General features: G+C 39.4%; 1 protein-coding gene across 20 annotated transcripts in view; it reads left to right on the top strand.

Moving 5' to 3' along the window:
* Positions 1-15250, top strand: part of PRELID3A (PRELI domain containing 3A) — a 101786-nt gene that overhangs the window by 48388 nt on the left and 38148 nt on the right. The window lies entirely within an intron of this gene.

Here is a 15250-nt window from a genome sequence, read left to right on the forward strand (position 1 = left end):
GCTGCGGAGCAGCTGGGCCCGTGAGCCATGGCCGCTGAGCCTGGCGTCCAGGGCCTGTTCTCCGCAACGGGAGAGGCCACAACAGTGAGAGGCCCGCGTACCGCAAAAAAAAAAAAAAAAAAAAAAGTAAAATGTAGTATCTCTTTTAGTGTGTTTCAAATTATAAAAACTTTAGAGAAGCTCTCCGTAAAGGATGGGTAGAACTATATTCTACTGTGGTTTTTTTAGGTACTGCTTTTTCTTTGATAATAGTACTTCCAATCCAAAATGAAATGGAATTCATTTTTATTTTTATGAGAATGTTTTATGCACATAGCGTAAGGTGAAATAGAGTTAAAAGTTTTATGACAAAAACAATGCCTCTTACCTCTTCTGCAAAGCACTCTTCTACCCTTCTGAGGGGACTGTTCACTCTTTTGATAGTTTTGGCATTTACTGTTAGATTTCTAAATAAATAAGCATATTCTGCTGTTTCTTGATTCAACAATTTTAGACTTTATCTGCTGACTTCCTGCCATGGTAGATGGTTATTTTCTCTCTTAAATCTTCTTCCCCTCTCCCATTTCTCCAATGTAGCTATATTGTAACTTATTGTTAAAAGCACATTGGTTCCATAATTAAAACATACATAACTATGTATAACATAGTAACCTAACCTAACCTAACATAACATAACATACATAACCAAGTGAAAAAGTGTACTGTAATTACATTTTCTTTTTTTTTTAAAAAAATATATTTATTTATTTTGGCTGCACCGGGTCTTATTTGCGGCATGCGGGATCTTCACTGCGGCACGCAGGATCTTTAGTTGTGGCATGAGGACTTCTTAGTTGCGGCATGTGGGATCCAGTTCCCTGACCAGGGATTGAACCTGGGCCCCCTGCATCGGGAGCACGGACTCTTACCCACTGGACCACCAGGGAAGTTCCTACATTTTCTTTCTTATGTAGCTTTTTTCTCCTTGAAGGTAGTAACTGTCTTATCCTCTTCATCTGTTTAATCTTATTTTTAGAAGTCTCTGGCTGAGTCCCCCACACTCTTCACCTCTTCACCTGCTCTCTGCAGCACCTTGTGACATCCTTTTCCAAGGTCAGACCCTGTAGGTAGCACACCCCTTTCTCATTTCTCTGGTGCTGTACTTCCTGGAGGCCAGTCTTGCTCTCTCTGACCAGCAGTTGTGTGGCTGTCATCCCTCCTGGCCATTTCCTCGGCCTGTCTCCCCTCCTGGAGCCCTTGTCTCCTGGCCTCCCTGCCTTCCCCTCTCTGTTTCTTACCACAGGATGGGGAAGGACACGCCATAGTAGCTTCCAAGATTTGGCACATCTGAAAATGTCCCTTCTGTTCCCACTCTTCACTCAAAGCTTGGTTGGACATACAGCTGTAGATAAAAATACTTTCAGAATTTTGAAGGCACTGCTCCATTGTTTTCCACTCCAATTCCTGAGCCTCTGTATGTGGCTTTTTTTCTCTCTGAAAGCTTTCAGGATCTCTTTGTCTCTGATGTGAAATTTCATACAGCTAAGCCTTGCTTGAAGTGATCTTTTTTAAAGCTCTCTGTGCTGCACTGTGTGTGTTAAATTCCTGGTTTTGATGCTGCACTACAATTACGTAAAACGTTACTGAGGGATGTTGGCTGTTCCTGTACTACCTTTGCAGCTTCCAGTAAGTCTACATTAATTTCAAAATTAAAGGTTAAAAAAATACATAAATAGTGACTTCATGGAAAATGGTAGAGGTGGGTGCTCCCACTTCTGAAACAAATCAATGAACAGTCCTCCCATTGAAACAGTCAATAAACTGGCAAGAAAAAATATGACAGAATCAACTTGTAGAACTCTGGATTCTAGTCAAATACCTAAACCAACAAGTGGGGCGCTGAATGAATCTTGATTAACCCACCCTGTAGATTTTGGACTTCGCAGCCTCCACAAGTAGAGCAGCCAATTCCTTAAAATAAATCCCTGTGTGTATGTGTATGTGTGTGTGTGTGTGTGTGTGTGTGTGTGTGTGTGTGTGTGTGTATATACGCACACACACACATTCTATTGGTTCTGTTTCTCTGGAGAACCCTGACTAACACACTATTGAAGCTAAAACTGGTATCAATTCAAAGTAGATTTTTATGAATTTAAGATGATAATTATAATTACCAGGATACCCAGTAAGAAAATAACTAAAAACTATATAAAAAATAAAACAAAGGGGGAATCAAAATGTTATACTAAAGAAAATCAAACATAATAGGAAGCAGTGAAGAAAGAATTCAGGAACAAAAGTTGTGAAATTTATAGAAAACAAATAGCAAAATATAAGAAGTTAGTACATCTTTAACATTTACTTTAAAGGTAACTGGATTAAGTTTACCAATTAAAAGACAGAGATTGGCAGAATGGATGAAAAAACATGATCCTACTATATATGCTGGCTATAAAAGACTCACTTTAAAGCCAAAGAGATAAATAGGTTAAATGTGAAAGGATGGAAAAAGATATTCCATGGAAATGGTAACTAAAAGAGAGCTGAGCTGGGTGGCCACACTAATATCAGAAAAAATGGACTTTAAGGCAAAAATTGTTACAAAAGGCAAAGAAAGATATATATATACCACACTACAGAACCCCCAAATATATGCAGCAAACATTAGCAGAAGAGAGAAATAGACAATTCTATGATAGAGACTTCAATAGTCCACTTTCAGTAATGGATAGAATGTCCATTATTGAATAGACAGAAGATCAGTAAACAAATGGAGGAGTTGAAGTACACTGTAAACCAACTTGACCTAACATATAGAACACTTCACTCAATAACAGCAGAATACACATTCTTCTCAAGAGCACATGGAATATTCTCCAGGATAGACCATATGTTAGGCCAAAAACCAAGTGTCAGTAAATTTAAGAAGACTGAAATCATAGAAAGTATCTTTTGTGATCATAATGAAGTTAGAAATGAAGTTAGAAATCAAAGGAAAACTGGAAAATTCACATATGTGGAATTTTAAAAATGTACATCTAACAACAAGTGAGTCGAAGAAATTATAAGTGAAATCATAAAATGGGATGAATGAAAATGAAAACAACATATTAAAACTTATGCAGTGAGAGCAGTGCTCAGATGGAAATTCATAGTTACAAACACATACGTTAAAAAAAGAGGAAAGCTGTCAAATCATTAACCTGACTTTAAGGACCTAGAAAGTGAAGAAGCAGCTAAATCCATGGCTTGCAGAAGGAAAGAAATGATAAAGATTAGAGAGGAGATGAAATAGAAACTAGGAAAATGTAGAATTATTGAAACCAAAAGTTGTTTTGAAAAGATTAACAAAATTGACAAACCTTTAGTTAGACTGACCAAGAACAAAAAAAGGATTCAAAATAAAATCAGAATTGAAAGTGGGAGCATTACTACAGACCTTACAGAAGTAAAAGGATATAAGAAAATACAGGCATACCTCATTTTATTGCATTTCACTTTACTGCACTTTGCAGATACTGCATTTTATTTTTACAAATTGAAGGTTTATGGCACCTCTGCCTCAAGCAAGTCTGTTGGCACCATTTTTCTAATAGCATTTGCTCACATCATGTCTCTGTGTCATGGTTTGGTAATTCTTGAAATATTTCGAACTTTTTCATTATATTTGTTACAGGGATCTGTTATCAGTGATCTTTGATGTCACTACTACAACATGCTGAAGGCTCAGATAATTAGCATTTTTTAGCAATAAAGTATTTTCAAATTAAAGTATGTATATATATTTTTAGATATAATGGTATTGCATACTTAATATACTACAGTATAGTATAAAATTAACTTTATATACACTGGGAAACCAAAAATTTCTTGTGACTTGCTTTATTGTGATATTCGCTTTATTTTCATGGTCTGGAATTGAACCTGCCATATCTCCAAGTTATGCCTGTACTATGAACGATTATACCAGAATAAATTAGATAACCTAAGTGAGATGGACAAATTTCTAGAAACACACAACTTACCAAAACTGATTCAAAAAGAAACAGAAAATCTCAACAGGCCTGTAACACGTAGAGATTGAATCAGTAATTAAAAACCTCCCAACAAAGAAAAGTCCAAACATTAAAGAAGAATTAACAACAATCCTTCGCAAACTCTTCCAAAAGAACAGAGGAGGGAATACATCCTAACATTCTGAGAGACCGGTATTAGCCTGATACTAAAATTAGGCAAAGACACCCCCAGAAAATAAAACTACAGACTGATATCCTTTATGAATACTGATGCAAAAATCCTTAACAAAATACTTGTAAGCTGAGTAGGAAATAGAGAATAGGAAAATAATAGAATTATTAAACCAGAGTTGTTTTGTTGAAAAGATTAACAAAATTGACAAACCTTCCAACTTTTTCACTAGTTTTTGTCTTGGCAAACTGTATTCTAGATTTCTAAATCTTTCCTGTTCATTATGGCATCCTGTCCTTGCTTCCCTCCTGCCTATAGAGATGAGTGTGAAGGGAGCTTTCCTCTGTGTCCGTCTGTGTTGGGGGCTTTACTCTGACACAGTCAGCGCGAAGCATTGCCCTCTACACTGGGTGACTCTTTTTTGCAGTGAACCTCTTGTTCCATGACCTCTAGGTAACTCTGTATAATCTCATAGAGGTAATGGTCTAAACTTGTCGTGTAGGGAGTTCTGTTCTAGAGGGAGACATGAATATCTGTCATTTTGGAAACCATGGTTTTAAAAAATATATGTATACACATACATTTTTATTGCAGTATAGTTGATTTACAGTATTTTATATAAGTTTCAGGTGTACTACATAGTGATTCACAATTTTTAATGGTTATATTCCATTTATAGTTATTATAAAATATTGAGTATATTCCCTATGCTGTACAATATATCCTTATTGCTTCTCTATTTTATACGTAGTAGATTGTTCCTCTTAATCCCCCACCCCTATCGTGCCCCTTCCCTCTCCCCACTGGTAACCTCTAGTTTTCTGTATCTGTGAGTCTGTGCAAACCACATTTTTGAAGCGGAGATAAAAGTGCCAGAAAGGGTGGATTCTTGTGAGTCTTCTACAATGGCTATGGTGTGCAGAAATTCCCTGCATAGTTTTGGAGGAAGATTGCATTTTTAGGGCAAGGACAGTTGTAAATGTCAGTTATTTGGACTCTTTCATTTTCTGGTAGACTGAAGTTGGGTAAAAATAAGCACATGCATGTGCTGGGTTTTTATTCTCCTATGTTTTCCATTATCAATACATTTTTTTCTTGGGGGGTGTTAGTCATTAAGAAAGCAGTAGTGATTATCTTCAAAATTTGTTTAGTGCAAAAGTGTTTGGCTTTGTAACTTTCAGTTTGGTCTGAAAGTGGATTCAATATTTATTTGTATTTGGAATTCACCATTAGTACAGTAGCAAATGTTGTCTGACAGAATACACGAAGCTGTGTGGATGGCCGTGTGAAACTTAACCTTGATTTCTAATTTGAGAAGTACTCTCTGCTAGTGTTTCTTAATGAGTATCTGTCAACACTGCTGTTGCACTGACCTTCAGAAGGTACCCCCAGCACCCAGGGGCGGCCCCTCTCCTGAGATGACCTAGGCAGGAGGCTGGAGAAGGTGAGCGCGGTGGGACCTGACCGAGGCCTTCTTCCCCGGGAGGATCCTCACTGCTATTCTCTCAGCCGGGTCACAAGGCCTTGGAGTGGGTTATCGGCTGCCTGAACTCAGAGCTGGAGGGGCTGGCAGCCCCCGCCTGCGCCAGGGCTTGAAAGACCACTGGCACCTGGCCTTGTGGTTCCCTGCACCCAGGACAGGAGACACAGAGTCCAGGCAGCAAGCTGACAGCCGAGGCTGTACACACACGCTCTTCATGTGTGTCTGAGGGAACATTTGCGGTTACTGCATGCCTGGGGACACTGAGGAGAAGGACTCTGGAAAGGGGCTGAATTTGCTACATTCGGGCCTGTTGTTCACCTTTACCTTTCTTTTTTTGGTGGAAAGATTTTTTAAGAAGTTAAACTTTTGATATCCCTTTCCTAGAAACCAAAGTATCAGGGTGAAAAAGGAATGGCTTTCTCACACTCTGTAACCTCCCACATTCAAATGGAAAGTTCTTGTGGGTGCTGATCCGCAGGTTTGCTGGGTGGATATTTGCCTCGGATTCTCAGGAAGGAAGACCTGTCAGAGGGCGGGAGCAGGTTTTAAACCTGAGAGCCTGAGGTTGGCCTTGAAGCTTGTTAACATGACACATTCCAGGCCGTCAGCCCCAGGGCTCCTGCCAGGTCCAGCTGTGACTGCTCAGACCAGGCCTGGCACTCAGTGCCCCAGGAGCCCTGTGCTCCGTCAGGGGCTGGGCGTGGCCTCTGCCCAGCCTCTGCCGACCTGCCCGTACTCACGTCTTGTGTTCTACAAACATCACTTAATTTGTCAGACTTCATTATCTCCCACTGACCACAGACCTTAGATTTAATTACGAACATGTGTTTTTAATTATATGTATACAATAACATAAAGAAAGCATCCTTATTTCATTTTAGTTTCTGAACATGAAATGGGATACATTTTTATGTTTAACCAAACCAACCAGTTTAGTGTTTTAGAGAAATGTGTATCAGGAGGAGGTATTTATTTTGACAATGTATTACTTGCTTAAGGTTTATTTTTTTGCCAAAAGCATGGAAAGAAATCCAGAATTCTGCTGCCTTTCCTCAGTTTCCTGTGTTACATCCCTGTTATTGTGGCCCTGAAGTCTGGTAGGAATAAAGTTGAAATGCACTAGTTACTGTGTCAAATATGCAGATAAACCAGAAGTTACTGGGCTGATGTTCAAGAGAAACCGAGAGTATTTTCCGGAAGCTGGGCCCCAGGCCATCCCGTGGTCTGTGTAGGCGCCAGCCTCCTGGTCGGGTGGCCCTGCCTCGCTGTTACTGTAGAAGCAGTGCCAGGGACTCTGGGATCAGAGGCTTCTCTTCTTGTAGGAAAAGCAATGGTGCTGAATATCCTTTGAAGAGTCTTCTGCCCATTTGGCATTAGAACCAACCGTTGCAAGTGTCTCTGATTTGAGCCAGTGTCTTTTGGCTTCGTAAGAGTGGGTGACTGTTTGCGCCAGCATTTCTGTCTTCATGTTAAGTAACGGGGTGCTTTGATGTAGGAGTTACCTGCTGGGTGTCTGTTACGAGTTCCATTTTCTTCCAGAGTAGTCTTCCCTAGCGGACCTCCACTTACGGCTAGGCCTTAGTGAATGCCCATATATTAAGAACAGATTTTCACAGGTTCTGTTACAACTTCAGTATCCAAAGGAGAGGCAGTGTTGTTCTGGTAACTCTGGCGGCTAGGGAGAGAGCACTTTGCCAGCCCACTGTGGGGCTAAAGGCGTGCGGGAGTGAACCGGGCAGACCACGTGACCCCTGAGCTTTGTTCCTGTCTGTAAAGTGTGGACACTGGGACCTACCTCAAAGTATCCAACCAGAAAGTGAGGTGAAGGCCTCATGGCTCCCGGTCCACAGCGCTGTTTCTGCCTGTGCTGGCCTGTCGCTGGGCTGCAGAGTCCCTTGAGGGGACCACTGGTGGGGCTGGAATTGGGAACACTGGGCTCCACTGATGGAACATACTTTTTTTTTTTAACAATGGTATGTTTTGTTTTTTAAAAAAACTTTTATAATCACTAGTAAGAGTTAACTATCAACAGTGAAAGAGGCAGGCAGTAAGAAATGAATGGACACTGACTCAGTAGTGAATTGGATTTCTGGCCTTGACTTCTCATCATGTTCTATGCTTGTGTTTTCAGCTGTTATAGGACAGTTTGCTTAGGGCAGGAGTTGGCAAACCACAGCCCATGAGGTGGGAATGGTTTTTGTATCTTTAAGGGTTGTAAATAAACCCCTCCACTCAGGAGCATACGTGACAGAGACCTAAGAGGCCCATGAAGGCTGAAATATTTACCGTCTGGCCTTTTACAGAAAAAGTTTCTGTAAAGCCAACCCCTTTCTTAGAAATTCCACCGTATCTTTCAATCAACATAAATAAAACTAAATTTGGTCTCTTCCACCAAACTGCTTTCCTCTCCCTGCTTTCTAATCAGTGCTCCTTCCATTTCCCAAGTACAAAACCTGAGGTATTTGAGACAATGGACATTTAGGTTGCATCCATGTCTAGGCCATTGTAAATAGTGCTGCAGTGAACATTGGGGTGCATGTATCTTTTCGAATTATGACTTTCTCCGGATATATGCCCAGGAGTGGGATCGTTGGATCATATGGTAACTGTTTTTAGTTTAAGGAAGCTCCATACTGTTCTCCATATTGGTTGTAACAACTCACATTCCCCACAACAGTGTACAAGGGTTCCCTTTCTCCACACCCTCTCTAGCATTTACTGTTTGTAGACTTTTTGATGATGGCCATTCTGACAGAAGTGATACCTCATTGTAGTTTTGATTTGCATTCCTCTGATAATTAGTGATGTTGATGTCTTTTTATGTGTTTTTTGGCCATTTCTTTGTCTTCTTTGGAGAAATGTCTATTTAGATCTTCTGCCCATTTGTGACTGGGTTGTTTGGTTTCTTTTTTTTTTTTTTTTGATACAGAGCTGCATGAGCTGTTTGTATATTTTGGAGATTAATACTTTGTTGGTCACTTTGTTGGCAAATGGGGTTGGCAACACCATTCTGTGGGTTGTCTTTTCATTTTGTTTATGCTGTGCAAAAGCTTTCAAGTTTAATTAGGTCCATTTGTTTATTTTTGTTTTTATTTTCATTACTTCTACAAGGTGGATCAAAGAAGACATTGCTGCAATTTATGTCAAAGAGTGTTCTGCCTATGTTTTTCTCTAGGAGTTTTATAATGTCCAGCCTTACATTTAGGTCTTTGATCCATTCTGAGTTTTTGTGTATGGTGTTAGAGAGTGTTCTAATTTCATTCTTTTACATGTAGCTGTTCAGTTTTCCCAGCACCATTTATTGAAGAGACTGTCTTTTCTCCACTGTATGTTCTTGCCTCCTCTGTCATAGATAAATTGACCATAGGTGCATAGGTTTATTTTTGGGCTTTCTATCCTGTTCCATTGATCTATATTTCTGTTTTTGCACCAGTACCATACTGTTTTGATGACTGTAGCTTTGTAGTATAGTCTGAAGTCAGTAAGCCTGATTTCTCCAGCTCCATTTTTCTTTCTCAGGATTGCTTTGGCTATTCGGGGTCTTTTGTGTTTCCATACAAATTAAAAATTTTTTTGTTCTAGTTTTGCGAAAAATGCCATTGGTAATTTTTTTTCTGGCCATGCCCGATGGCATGTGGGATCTTAGTTCCCTGACAAGGGATAAAATCTGTGCCCCCTGCATTGGAAGTGTGGAGCCTTAACCACTGGACTACCAGGGAAGTCCGCCATTGGTAATTTGATAGGGATTGCTCTGAATCTGTAGATTGCTTTGGGTAGTATAGTCATTTTGACAATATTGATTCTTCCAATCAAGAACATGGTATATCTTTCCATCTGTTTGTGTGATCTTCGATTTCTTTCATCAGCATCTTATAGTTTTCAGAGTAAAGGTCTTTTGTCTTCTCAGGTATGTTTACTCCTACATATATATATATATTTTTTTTTTTTTTTAAGATCTATTATTTATTTTTATTTTTGGCTGCATTGGGTCTTTGTTGTGGCATGCGAGATCTTTCATTGTGGCACGCGGGCTCTTCATTGTGGTGCACGGGGTTCTCTCTAGTTGTGGCATGTGGGTTTTCTCTTCTTTAGTTGTGGTGCGCAGGCTCCAGAACGTGTGGGCTCTGTAGTTTGCGGCATGCAGACTCTAGTTGAGGCGCGCAAGCTCAGTAGTTGTGGCATGCGGGCTTAGTTGCCCTGCAGCATGTGGGATCCAATTTTCCCGACCAGGGATGGAACCCAAGTCCCCTGCATTGTAAGGCGGATTCTTTACCACTGGACCACCAGGGAAGTCCCTATTGCTATTTTATTCTTTTTGATGTGATGGTAAATGGGATTGTTTCCTTAATTTCTCTTTCTGATCTTTTGCTGTTAGTATGTAGGAATGCAAGAGATTTCTGTGTATTAATTTTGTATCTGCAACTTTACTGAATTCACTGATGAGCTCTAGTAGTTTTCTGGTAGCATCTTTAGGATTTTCTATGTATAGTATCATGTCATCTGCAAACAGTGACAGTTTTACTTCTTTTCCCGTTTGGATCCCTTTTATTTCTTTTTCTTCTCTGACTGCTGTGGCTAGGACTTCCACTAGTATGTTGAATAAAAGTCGCGACAGTGGACATCCTTGTCTTATTCCTGATCTTGGAGGGAATGCTTTCAGCTTTTCACTGTTGAGAATGATGTTAGCTCTGGGTTTGTTGTATATGGCGTTTATTATGTTGAGGTAAGTTCCCTCTATGCCCACTCTCACTGGAATCAAAACCAAGGTCTAGGCATTGGCCCAGATGATTCTGATCCAGGTATCATCAGACCACTCTTTGGGGCATATTGGGTCCCCTCCCTCCTCTGAACCCACCTTGAAATCTACTTCCATGAAGGTGTTCTTGACTGACACCAGCTCACAGCTTACTACAAATTCCTAGACATTTATATTGCTTTGGATTTTTTCAAACTATTTACACATGTATTTGACCAGGAGCCAAGATGAGATGTTTACTTTGCACGCACAGCCCTGGGCATTCACTGAGTGCTTGGTGACGTGAGGACTGGATTCAGAATCATAGCCCTTGGTGGGAAAAGCAGGTGGAAACACAGCAGGGTCATGAGCACAGCATCGGAAGTGGTGACCTCAGGTGTGATGCTGGGCTGGTGGTTTGACCTTGGGCAAATGACCACCTTGCTATTCCTGTTTTTCAGATGTAAAAGAGGGTATGCATAGCACCTGCTTAGAGTTGAGTATCAGAGTTGTGGCTGAGGGTGCTTTGCACAGCACCTGATATAGAAAAGTGCTTGAAACCAAGCAAGACCCTGCAGGACCTTTGTGGTGACAGACCCCACCCTCCCATGTCCCCTGCCTCTTGTTTGTAGAAAAGCTTTAGCCTCCTAGGCCTTCCCCAATTTCCAAAGAGCAAATTTAATCAGAGAAGTGAGAAAATGCAGAAACAAATGAAAACAGTCAAGCAAGTCAAAGTAATGATAATTTAGCCATTTAATGAACTCAAGGACCTTTAGTTCCTCCACAAGGGCTATAAGTAATATCCTGAACTATATCCTGAGTTGTTTTGCAGATACTAAATCCTCACCAGGTGGAGAAGTTAACTGCATGTTGACCACAAGCACATAGACCCCTAGAGTGGTTAGAATCAGAAGGTTGATGATGTTAACTGCTGAGGTAACTCCCTGTTACCTCATCACCCACCGAATCAGACAAATGTCCACAGGCTGATATGGCACCCATGACCCTCTCCCTCACCTTGCCTTTAAAAACCCTTGCCTGAAGGACATCAGGGTGTTTGGGTCTTTTGGTCACAAGCTACCCATTCTCCTTGCTTGGCCCCATGCTGGGTGCCTTGCAATAAATGCTGTACTTTCCTTCACCACAACGCAGTGTCAGTAGGTTGGCTTTGCTGCATGTTGGGTGAGCAAACCCAAGTTTGGCTGGAAAACAATTTTGGTGACCCAGGTGGGCCTTCCATCCCAAGTGAGCATCTTGCCAATGGCACACTGGCCCCTGGCCATTGGCAGTTCATGGATCCTGTCCAGCAGCTGCCTGAGCACTTTTTTCTCAGGAGCAGCCCCAAGTGCTTGCACTGACTGGACATTCCTGGCCCATGGCAGTTTTGATTCCATAGTGATGGAAACAAGGCTCTGGTCCTGATCTGGTTTGGTCTGTGAGACCTCTCTGGTAAGTGGCAGAACTTCCTATGTGACTACACCATGGTATTCTTCCTTACTGGGTTGCCTTGCTTGGAATTTTCCTTTTGGTGGGGGCTGTGTGGAGGGGAGACGTAAAACTTGGTCATCTGGTTTTAAGTGGAATGCCACTTTAATTGGATTTCCCCTTCTGGGTCGAGGAGTCCCTCAGCCATCCAGCACTGCCTGAGTGGTAATTGGAAAACTCCCTGTTAGACCAAGGCTGATCTGCACCCCTGTCTGGAATTCCAGATAAGAAACTTTCCATTCTCATGCTAGGGAACTACAACCCTGAAAGGCCACCAGCCAACACTCTGCCTGGTTCTGATGTGTTTCTGGAAATACCCGCAAAATGAGAAAAAAGGGGGTGGGGGTGGGAGGAATCGGAGCTCTATTCTATCTCATAGTCCCCTGGGATGTAATTTGCAAAAGTGGGAGAGCGTTAGTTATGCTCCTACAAAGAGCTAGAAAGAAAATGATTTTTCCAACACTGTGTGGCCACAATATTCTTTAGACTTGAGAAAAATTCCAAAACTGGTTCTTTTTTTACTCAGAGAAAACTGGCTTGATAAAATATTTTTTCAAAATTCTGACCCTGAGAGAACAAAAGTATTCCTAGGAGAAAGCTTTAAGTTATAACTCTTATCATGTCCTTGGAATGCAAACACAGTCCACAATGCCTGAGACTACAGCCTTGGGTTAATCAGTAGAACCTGAAACTGAAAGGAAAAAAGGGAAAAGAGGCTTAAAATTCAAGTGAGTAAACTTACTCCAACTGTTATTTATAAACTAATGAGTTTTATAATGTCTGATTCATGACTAAGTTTTAAAATAAAGCTATGAGATCTCTGATTCTGTCTTCATGTAAAAATGAATCTATGAATGAGCTCTATTTAATTTGCTTAAAGGAAATTAAGTGCTTATATAAATTCTCAGAAATACAACAGAAACTCTCGTGATCTGGGGAATATTCAATATGAAATTAATATCTGGCATTAAAGTTACAGTTTGTTGGTTTAATTAATACAGAAATGTCTTTTGGTTTAATTAATACAGAAATGTCTTTAGAGTCATCAATATTAAATATAATACATTTATCATACCTAGATTTAATAGAAGCCAAATAAGTTCGTATTATATCTGCTGTAAAATTTGTCAGCAAAAAAATTAACTTGGTATGATGATATTTTCATAAGCACTGAAATAGAGATAAATGGGATAGAAGCTTTTAGGTGAACTCTTTAGGAATAATTACGCTTTAATTTCTCCAGAGGTTGGTAACTTGAAATTTTATAATTTTACTAAATTAAGGTAAATGATGAGAATTCATTGAATGTCTAGATCATTTTTAATTAAGATAAAATACTGGAATATTGATTGCTAGGCAAGTCTAAGTTTGCCTATCTTCTTATGAGAGAAAAGCTAAAAACATATGTTTATTAGACAAACGTCTTGGACCATGTTAAAAGAAAGAAATTATGCTATGAGAAAATGTATGTTTTTAAAGGTTATGGAATGTTTTCATTAAATGTGCCAGTGAGGAAATGCTGATGTAAGAAACAGTTCACAATTGCTTGCTTCTTGGTTTTTGCTAGAGAATAAGGTTTTTAAAGCTTAAAAATTACAATATATATGCAATTAAACTACTAAAGATAGTAAGGGAAGCTTTACAATATGTAAAGAAAGTAGTATATATGTTGTCAATGAGAGAAGGTATAAAGAATGGAAATATTTTGTTAAGTGAAAAAAAGAGTAATTTTATCCTAGAGCTGGTTGTTTCTGGATGAGAAAGAAAATAAGGGACAAACTAATATGGATACAGAAAGTGATAGAATGTTTGTGGAAAAGGAACCTTAAGGAAAGAGTTTTGTTCATGGTCAACATTGGCTAAGATTAGATTCAATTTAATTAAGTAAATAAATTTTGTTACTAAAAGTAGGCTGGTACAAACTGGAGTTTGATTTTCTCTGTTAAGAGAATAAAGTATTCCTGCAATACTGAGCTGCTTTTGATGACATATTGTAAGCTTCATAGGTTTTTCTTTCTCTGGCTAACTTTGGGATGTTTCAAAGGGCCTGTGAAGCATCTCAGTGAGAAATATTAAATTAGAATTATCTGGTATATTAAATTACATGAGAAGCATTCGCAAATGCGTGGTGATAAACATTCTTAGGTTATACTGTATGGATAAATGTCATTAGTGTAAGTGTTCTAGAAATTATATGAAGTTCCTAAAATTTGAATATGTCCTGATATTCTGTTATCAGTCAATTTTAGCTATTATCTTAAAATGTTGTATATCAACTTGGTTAAGTTTGTCCAATTGCATTTTAATCAGATCTTTCCCTGTGCCTTTTTAAGTCTTTTTTCATCCATGGAGAGTTATTGTTTCACTCTGATGCTTTTGCAAAAATGCTTCATCTTCAAGACGATTCATAGAAAGCACTTTTGGACAAGTACAGGTTTCTGGTAACTTTCAGATCATACAGCTGAACTCGGTAAGAAATTAAAGAATTATAATAGAAACCCAAATGACCTCATAAAACTGTTTACCAAATGTTTGTCTCCCTATCAGAATGGAAAGAAAATTCTCTAGTAAAGTTGTCACAGAGTATAACTAATCATGACACGTATCACTACTTGTTTTAAGTCTGTTGTTAGAAGCACATGTACAATGTTTATGAGACAATTCAGTATAATTGATAAAATGTATAGCCTATAAAATGCTTCCCCATTAATCTAGCTCTGAGCTTGTTTACTGTCAGTTTTCCCCCAATGTGGACAACTAGGCAAATGTGTGTACACACAAAAGTAGGCCTAGCACTGAGGGACAGGATAACCAGGGTAGGCAACTACCACCCTGGGCATCGCAGGGCAGGCAACTACCACCCTGGCATCGAGGGAAAAATATTTTGATCATCAATGCTTTCTATAGATTTGCAATCAAAAGGGGAAAATGATGGAGAAAATTCTCACATATTGAGGTAGGGGGATGTCATTCTGGCGTACACATGATTTAACTTGAATTTTAGGCTAATCAAAACAGTCTGTTTATGGCCTATTAAACATACATCATACATCCGCTTTAACCATTAAATGAAATAATGCATTTTAAAAAATAGAATAACCATGGTTCAGGCATCCAAATGGAGCTGGGTGTCTGTTGTGGACATGGTTTCAGATGTGTTCCTGTATTATCCCTTAAATTTTCTGAATTATATCAGAATCAAGGATACCACCAGCTGTTCTCAAAACATTATCTGCTAGCAGCTTCCACCTTATGGTCATAAGGTCTCTTGTAACTGTGAAACCTTTCTCTTACTTTAGGAATAGTAATGGCAAATGAGACAATTCAAGACGTAGCCTCCCAACAGAAGGCACTACATTCTTTAACAAGAATAATACAAG

This window comes from Phocoena sinus, chromosome 14, assembly GCF_008692025.1.
Source record: "Phocoena sinus isolate mPhoSin1 chromosome 14, mPhoSin1.pri, whole genome shotgun sequence".
Taxonomy (NCBI): domain Eukaryota; kingdom Metazoa; phylum Chordata; class Mammalia; order Artiodactyla; family Phocoenidae; genus Phocoena; species Phocoena sinus.